The 7,981-nt window shown below is 41.3% G+C and overlaps 1 non-coding gene across 1 annotated transcript; it reads right to left on the reverse strand.

Moving 5' to 3' along the window:
* Positions 1-2,366: 2,366 nt before the first annotated feature.
* LOC148545931 (small nucleolar RNA R71) lies at positions 2,367-2,470 on the reverse strand. The gene has a single exon (XR_015900918.1). It is a non-coding gene; the product is annotated as a small nucleolar RNA R71 (small nucleolar RNA).
* Positions 2,471-7,981: the final 5,511 nt, after the last annotated feature.

A 7,981-nucleotide genomic window follows, 5' to 3' on the forward strand; every position in this document is an offset into this window, starting at 1 on the left:
CTAGTTAACGTGGACTCCAATGTGAGACCTAGGGGCACATTGGAACGTTAGTGACAATGTTGAATGTCACTAACGTTCTCGAAGGATGGCAAGGGCCACGTTAGAAGCCACGTTAACCTAGTTAACGTGGACTCTAACGTGAGGCAAGAAGGGGCACACTGGAACGTTAGTGACAATGTTGAGTGTCACTAACATTCTCGAAGGTTAACAAGGCAACGTTAAAAGCCACGTTAACCTAGTTAACGTAGGTTTTAACGTGAGGCAAAGGGGTACATTGGAACGTTAGTGACAATGTTAAGTGTCACTAACGTTCTCGAACTTATATTCTCACTAAATATTAACACCCCTAACGTCCTGAGCTGAAGTCTCTGCCCACTTAGCACTTTCTCTCTGCAAGCAAAGCCAAGCCCAAATGAAGAAAAGAACTGCTTCAAACTCAAGATCCAAAGGCCCAAGACTTGAAGAGTAAACTAGAAGCTGAGAAGAGTAGTATATATAGGAGTAGATTTGAATTGTAAAAAAAGTTCTGGAGGCTGGGAAAAAGAGAACTACTCTCTGTATTTTACTTTCTTTGCAATTTCTAGTTTTATGATGTATTCTCCATCTTTGTTTTCATCTTCAAGAGCTATGAACAACTAAACCCCTTTCATTGGGTTAGGGAGCTCTGTTGTAATTTGATGGATCAATACTAATTTTCATTATTCTTCTTCTATCTTTCCTCTTGATTTTACTTGAAAGCTTTCGATCTTCATCTAATTGAGTAGTTATCTTGGAAGAGAAGCTATTCAAAATTGGAACTCTTTTGAACCTTGAAAGAGGAATGAAGAGATCAAGCTAGAAATGCTTTCTCATGCTGGACCAAATTGGGTTTGGATGGGTATGTGACTATAACCCTCTCAATACTTGGTTTGGGAAATGCATGTGGTATAATCAGTGACCATACTTCATCTCTTCTCATGAGCAATTGACCAAGGAATTGGCTATTGATCAAGATTTGAGAGATTGAATTGCAAGAAATTGTAATTCAATCACTTAAGATTGCCAAGGAGATCAATGAGTGCATTGATTGAGGAAGAGATGAAAATGAACTTGATTCGGAGAATTGCAACATCTCTTAAGCCCAATGAACTCCCCATATCTGATCTTACCCATTCTCTTTAATTTCTGCCATTTACTTTTATGAGCAAATCCCCCATTCCCATTTACAATTCTGCAATTTATTTTCAGTCATTTACTTCCAGTCCTTTAATTCTAGCATTTACTTTTCTGTTATTTACATTCCCATCATCTTATTTTCTGCAACTCTCAACCCAAATTCTGGATTTGCTCAACTAGAACATTCTTCTAATTAAAGTTGCTTGATCAATCAATCCCTGTGGGATTCGACCTCACTCTATTGTGAGTTTTTACTTGACGACAACTTCGGTACACTTGCCGAAGGGAGATTTGTTGAGAGACAAGTTTTCCGTGCATCAAGTTTATGGCACCGTTGCTGGGGATTGATTGTGCATCAACAATGATTAAATTGGAAGATCACTAGATTGAGCATTTTTATTTTGTGAATTTCATTTTCTGTTTGAGTGATTTACTTTTTGTTTTAGTTAAACTTCTTCCCTTCCCCCTCTATTCTTTTGTTTTTCTTTGTTATTTTCAATTCTGTTTGCTAACCCACTAACTGTTTGATATATTGCATCACCCACAACTAACAGCAATTCTGACACAAATACCGTCTGCACCTATTATCTTTGCTTGTACTTGTTGGTTGTATGACAGGGAGAAGAAGCGGGGCTTCAACTTTTTTTGATTCTGAACCTGAGAGAACCTTCCTTAGACTAAGGAGGGAGGCAAATGAAAAATGTGTAGTTGGTGCTGAAGAAGAGGAGGAACACTTTGAGGAATACTTTGAACCAAACATGGAAGAAAACATGGAAAATCATCATGAAGAAGAGACTCACAACCATGGCAGAGGAGGTGGAGCAAATCATGCTGGGGAGAATAGAAGAGTTTTGGGCTCTTACATCAATCCAAACCCAGGCAATTGTGGAAGTAGCATCCAAAAGCCAACAATCCATGCCAACAACTTTGAACTTAAACCACAGCTCATCACCCTTGTTCAGAACAACTGTTCATTTGGAGGAGGTGTTCAAAAAGACCCCAATCAACATTTGACTACCTTCCTGAGAATATGTGACACAGTGAAATCTAATGGTGTTCATCCTGACGCCTATAGACTGCTCTTATTTCCCTTCTCACTCAGGGACAAGGCAGCCAAGTGGCTGGAATCCTTCCCAAGGGAGAGCTTGACAACTTGGGAGGATGTGGTGAACAAATTCTTAGCAAGATTCTACCCTCCTCAACGAATCAATAGGCTGAGAGCTGAGGTTCAAACTTTCAGGCAACAAGATGGTGAGACTCTGTATGAAGCATGGGAGGGGTTCAAGGACTTAACAAGGAGGTGTCCACCTGACATGTTCAACGAATGAGTCCAGCTGCACATTTTCTATGAAGGGCTCTCTTATGAGTCAAAGAAGGCAGTAGACCATTCATCGGGAGGATCCTTGAACAAGAAGAAGACCATTGAGGAAGCCATAGATGTTATTGAAACAGTAGCAGAAAACGACTACTTCTATGCTTCCGAAAGAGGGAACACAAGAGGAGTGACGGAGCTAAACAATGTAGATGCTCTGTTGGCCCAAAATAAGCTCATCACCCAGCAGCTGGCTGACCTCACCAAGAAGATGGAGAGGAACCAAGTAGCAGCAATATCCACTTCATCAACAACACAAGAAGGAGTGAATGAAGAAGCAGAGGGGAGTCAAGAGCAAGCCAACTACATTGGGAATTCACCAAGGAAAAACTATGATCCATACTCCAAGACTTACAACCCTGGATGGAGAAACCACCCAAACTTTGGGTGGGGAAGTGAGCAAGATCAAAACCAAGACCAGAGACGTTACAACTCCAACAACAATGCAGCTCACCAGCAATTCACCCAGAGGACATCTCAACACCCCTACAACAACACATCTCCACACACTTATCAAAACCAAAACAGTACATCTGCTCCGAACCACTCATCAATTGATGACAAGCTCTCTAAGATTGAGGCCTTACTTGAAGGAATATGCCAAGAGATTCAAGAAAATAAGGTGTTCAAAGAGGAGGTGCGAGCCAATATTAAGAACCAGGGAGAGACCATTAGAAAGCTGGAATTTCAGGTGGGATATTTAGCTGAGAAGATTCCCAAACCTACTGATAGCTTCCCAAGTGACACGGAGAAAAACCCCAAGGGAGAAGCAAAGAAAGTGAGATGGGAAGATTGCAAAATGGTCACTACAAGTGATCAAGAGATTGAAGACAAGCAAGGCAAAATGTGCAAACAACCTGAAGACAACTCAACAAAGGAGGAGGATAGAGAGCACAAAGAACCAGAAATCTCACAACAAGAGCTGCTGAAGCTCTATGCACCATTCCCTTAACTGCTCAATGGTGCTGTGGGAAAGAGAATATACTCAAGGTTCCTAGACTTGTTTGCATCTCTGTATGTGAACATACCATTCATCAAGGCAATTCAACAAATGCCTGCATTCATCAAGTATATGAAGGAACTTCTTCCCAGGAAAAGCTCACTCAAGGGAGGGCAGACTATAGTGATGAACAAGGAATGTAGTGCCCTTATTCAACCTGAGTTGCCTACAAAAAGAAGAGACCCAGGAAGTTTTCATATCCCTTGTGCCATAGGTGAAAATATGTTCGACAGAGCACTATGTGATTTAGGGGCCAGCATCAACTTACTGCCCTTATCCCTGGTGAAGAGGCTGCAGATCAATGAGATAATGCCCACAGATGTCATTATCAGACTGGCTGACAAAACTCAAAAGCAAGCAATAGGAGTGGTGGAAAATGTGTTGCTAAAGGTTGGGAAGTACTTTCTCCCAACAGACTTTGTCATTCTGGACATGGAAGAGAGTCACACTCATCCAATCATATTGGGAAGACCATTCCTAGCTACGGCCAGAGCACTTATTGATGTAGAGAAAGGGGAGCTAATATTGAGAATCCATGATGAACGACTCAGGTTCAATGTTTTCAAACTCTCACAAAAAATAGATCAAGAGGACAAGGAACTAAGCACAAATGATAATGAGACACTGAAGGAGGAAACAAGCACTGAAGCACAGCCAGCTCATTCTGAGACCCCCTTAACTGACAAACAAGGAAAACAGCAAGCGCCACAGCTCAAGGAAAAGTTGGAGGAACCCAAACCTCTAGAGGCAGGTGAAGACAGCATCACAACTCCTTGGAGAAAAGAGGTCACCAAGGGGAAAGCAACCTCAAAAGAAACAAAGAAGAAGGTACCAAGGAGATGGAGGAACAAGAAGATCCCTACGGAAGACTTCTCTCCAGGGGATAGAGTTGTCTCAGCCTACTTCCCAGATATTCCCCCTAATCTTCCTACTGTGCCATCTCAATTACCTAAGGTCTTCACTATCAATAGAGTTCTTTCCCTGGAACATGTGGAGATCATTGATCCAACCAATGGATACAAGTCCACAGCAAGAGGGGAGGACTTTAAACACTACCAACCACCATGATGAAGGAAAAACGTCAAGCTAGTGACGTTAAAGAAGCGCTTCATGGGAGGCAACCCATGTTTTATATGCTTTTAGATGATAATGAATAAGTCAATCTTTATGAGCTTCAATCCAAACTTGACAAACACTTGGTGAAATCTTTATCATGCAGTATATAGTGAAGAACAAGTTTGGTGTTCAAAGCAAACCAAGATGCATGCTAGTCTTGGGAGCTTTGAACAAAATTTTTCATCACATTGCTTCAAACTAAGTTTGGTGTCACCCCATGGTGCCACCAAAATGCATATAAGGAACCACCAATAGTTGGTTAGTTAGTTGGAATTCATAGATAAACAATCAAATCCTTTCTTCCTTTTTATTAATATTAGCCATAAAATTCATATGGTCATTTTAATATCTTTTCTTACTTTACTTAGTTTGTCTTTATAGGAAAGAAAAAGGAGCATTAAAAAGGGATAGATTGGACAACCAAACAAAGAAGGTTCGGACACCACAAAAGGAGGGGTTACACACTTGTTCTAAAGAGGGAATACATTGGAAAATGTTGCCATGCAACATTGAAAAAAATGGACCTCTAGAAGACCGAGCAATCCCCATCATAAAGTGATGATCCTTGTCTTCTAGCCATGCATAACCCCAACCGTCCATCAAGTGACCACTTCATCAATCTACACCCTCCATTCTCTCACAACTTCTCTATATAAACGACCCTTGTCCATACCACCCTTCATTGTCATCACACACCTTCACCACTCTTCATTTCGGTACAATACACCCCCTGTCCGATTATAAACATTCCTCCCCTCACTCTCCTCATTGCCATAAAACCCTAAACAACCAAAAGTCTCCACAACCTTACCACCTTCACATATTAAATCATCATTCATGGCATCTTCAAGTTCTAAGAGAAGGGAGGGGAAGGAACCCATGGAAGAACACCCATATGATGAGAAAAGATTTAGAAGCTTGCATCATGCATTGTAATACGGGTGGATGGTTGATAAGGAAATCATTTATAAGCTGGGATTTCAAGTTAAGAAGACTGAATGCCCCGAAATCACAGAGAAGGTAGAAAGGAGAAGATGGGAGCTCCTCACTGACCCGGTCACTAAGGTGAATGCAAATCTCATAAGAGAATTTTATGCAAATGCAGTCAGGTATGATAAGAAAGATGAGTCATATACAAGCTTTGTGAGAGGAACAATGGTGGATTTTGGTCCCATGAGTGTAATGAGGGCATTGAAGCTACGGTCTATACCGTTTGAAGAAGAAAGTTACCACTCAAGATTGGACAACAACCCCAATTATGACCAGCTTTTACTAGACCTTTGTGTACCAGGAGCTGACTGGGAAAGGGGTGCAGGAAATAAACCAAAGTTCATTAAGAGAACAGATCTCACTCCTGAAGCTAAGGGGTGGTTCGAGCTAGTGAGGAGGTCTATTCTCCCAGCTGCAAACAACTCGGAGGTGAATCTCGAGAGAGCAACAATGGTGCATTGTATACTCAAGGGAGGAAAAATCAAAGTTCATGAGATCATAGCTCAAGAAATTAGAAAGATGGCAGAGAAAAGTGACTCAAGAGGAACATTAGGTTACCCCAGCACTATTTACCGAATATGCAAGAAAGCTAGGGTGGTTTTTGAAGATGAGGACCCCGTTTGGATAAAGGAAGGCATTCCAATAATGATCCGAAGGATGAATGCTGCAGCATTCCCCCTGCCTCAACGGAAGCAAAGAAAGAGGACAGCCCCTCAAGTAGTTGAAGGACAAGTCTTAGAGGGACAAGCACCACAGACCTTGGACATGCACCAATTACAGGAAGCCATTGATGGCTTATCTAGACAACATTTGGAAAGCCAAGGAGCACAGAAAGAGCTTCAACTACAGATGATGGGGCAGCAAGATGAGTGGCAAAGGCAAATGATGGAACAGCAACTAAGCCAAGGACAACAATGGGGAGAATCATTCAACAGGATGGAACAAAGGCAAAACGAGCAACAAGAATCCACCCAGAGGCTAATCAACATCCAAGCACATCAAGGGGCACACATACATGAGATGCATCGAAGACAAATAGAACAGGAAGAACTATTGGACGAGCAAAGGGCATTCGCAGAAGGAGTTTACATGAGTCAAACAGGACATCAGATAAATACTCAAGCCAGGCTTGGCTACTTAGTGGGACAGCTGCCAATATTGCATCCAAGAATAGCCAAGTATGATGAAATGAAGGATGAATTAGCACGAAAGGAAAGACAAAGGATGGAAGAGAGTCATGAGTCAGTGAGGAAGGCACTTGAGGATTGGAAGCAAGCAAGATTGGCACGGATGCGAGGAAATGTCAGAGGAAACAAGGAGGACAAGCAAGGAAAAGAGCGTGGACATCCATAACAGTAAAAGGTGGTGGAGTTCCTTCTTTGTTCCATCTTTCTCTATGTTTTAAATAAGGAAGATCTTGTATGAAATAGAACTTGCTTCCATGTTATTTTTAAACCTTTTTCAATCATGTTATTTTTTTTTAGTTTTTGGTATTGAAGAGAGTCTATGTGCACTGGTCTTTATGTCACTGCATCATTACTTCCCTTTCTTGTAAGCTTGTCCCTTTTAAATCAAATTGAAGAAGAGAATGATTATGTTTTTAAAAGACCAGAGTAGAGCCCATAATGTGGAGGTGCATTCGTGAATCTTTGGGGTAGTCATAAGTTAGCTAAGTTGGTTCAACCACAAGGCTAGGAGGACAACTATCTATCCTGAATACTTGACTTTGGATACACTCATGAGACTAAGTTAATAATAAGATCCTAAGAAGAGAAAATGGAAAGAACAATGGAAGTGAAAAACAAAAGAAAAAGAGTAAGCCATAAGGCTAGGCATCAATGGTTTTAAGCTTGAGGCAAGTGTCTGTGGTGCTCCTGTGTGAGGGATCTACTTGGATGAATAAGCTCTTAGGGGTGCCTTATCACTTGGTAACTTGGGTTAACTAACTCGGGATTATCAGCTGAAAGTCCACTATCAAGAGTAACCTTCACTACAGAACACTTAGTAACCCAAAGAGGTGCTGGACACCAAGGTCTCAAGAAAAGAAAATAAATAAACTAAATGCCTGTAGTGTGTATGTATGGGGGATAGGCTTGAGGGAGTAAGTCCTTAGGGGTGTCTCAACACCTAGCACCTTGAACCAACTGGTTCGGGAGTGTTGGCTGAAAGCTTATCTTAAAGAGTTGCCCCCTTACAGAGAACTTAGCCTAAATAACACAAACAACCCTTGAAATAACAATAAAAGGATCAATGAATAAAAGTCTCATGGGATATGAACAAAGTGGGTGTTTTAGGACAAGATAAAGGTCTGAAAGCCAGTAATGGAATGAACCTAAGTTGCTATGCAT

Source organism: Arachis ipaensis, chromosome B9, assembly GCF_059453495.1.
Source record: "Arachis ipaensis isolate K30076 ecotype BB chromosome B9, ASM5945349v1, whole genome shotgun sequence".
NCBI lineage: Eukaryota > Viridiplantae > Streptophyta > Magnoliopsida > Fabales > Fabaceae > Arachis > Arachis ipaensis.